Raw genomic sequence first — 931 nt, 5'->3', positions numbered from 1 at the left:
GTGCTTGGGCGAGAGTAGTACTAGGATGGGTGACCTCCTGGGAAGTCCTCGTGTTGCATTCCTTTTATAATTATTTTTTGCGCCTTGTGACAAACATATCGCACGTGCGCGATATATATTAATCCCGTTATATTATTTTTGACGTTTGCGATATGTTTAAGCTCGATGCTCATTGCTCGCGCGTCTTGGGGCGGCTTTGTGGCGTGAAGAGCGCTTTCTGAAAGGGGTGGAAAAAACTCGTGTTGCTGCGGTATGGAGGGAGGGGTGGAAACCGTGGAAAACTCGTCTCCGTGATTGAGCGGGAGAGTAAGTAGTATAGGACATTATCCATTGTTAGGGAACGGTTGTAATGGTAGTGAGAATGTAGAATCGTCTTTGGAGCGGACCTGGGAGTGGCAAGCATAAGGAACGAAGACGGGGAAACATGTTGGATGCGATCATACCAGCACTAAAGCACCGGATCCCATCAGAACTCCGAAGTTAAGCGTGCTTAGGCGAGAGTAGTACTAGGATGGGTGACCTCCTGGGAAGTCCTCGTGTTGCATTCCTTTTATAATTATTTTTTGCGCCTTGTGACAAACATATCGCACGTGCGCGATATATATTAATCCCGTTATATTATTTTTGACGTTTGCGATATGTTTAAGCTCGATGCTCATTGCTCGCGCGTCTTGGGGCGGCTTTGTGGCGTGAAGAGCGCTTTCTGAAAGGGGTGGAAAAAACTCGTGTTGCTGCGGTATGGAGGGAGGGGTGGAAACCGTGGAAAACTCGTCTCCGTGATTGAGCGGGAGAGTAAGTAGTATAGGACATTATCCATTGTTAGGGAACGGTTGTAATGGTAGTGAGAATGTAGAATCGTCTTTGGAGCGGACCTGGGAGTGGCAAGCATAAGGGACGAAGACGGGGAAACATGTCGGATGCGATCATACCA

The 931-nt window shown here is 47.9% G+C and overlaps 1 non-coding gene across 1 annotated transcript; it reads left to right on the top strand.

The window, feature by feature from the left end:
- The first annotated feature begins 429 nt into the window (after positions 1-429).
- On the top strand, positions 430-548 carry LOC119343877. Its single transcript, XR_005166311.1, has one exon. It is a non-coding gene; the product is annotated as a 5S ribosomal RNA (ribosomal RNA).
- Positions 549-931: the final 383 nt, after the last annotated feature.

Source organism: Triticum dicoccoides, unplaced genomic scaffold, assembly GCF_002162155.2.
Source record: "Triticum dicoccoides isolate Atlit2015 ecotype Zavitan unplaced genomic scaffold, WEW_v2.0 scaffold144825, whole genome shotgun sequence".
Lineage (NCBI taxonomy): Eukaryota > Viridiplantae > Streptophyta > Magnoliopsida > Poales > Poaceae > Triticum > Triticum dicoccoides.
Note: the sequence above shows the minus strand (reverse complement) of the source record. Positions and strands in the feature narration are given on the sequence as shown.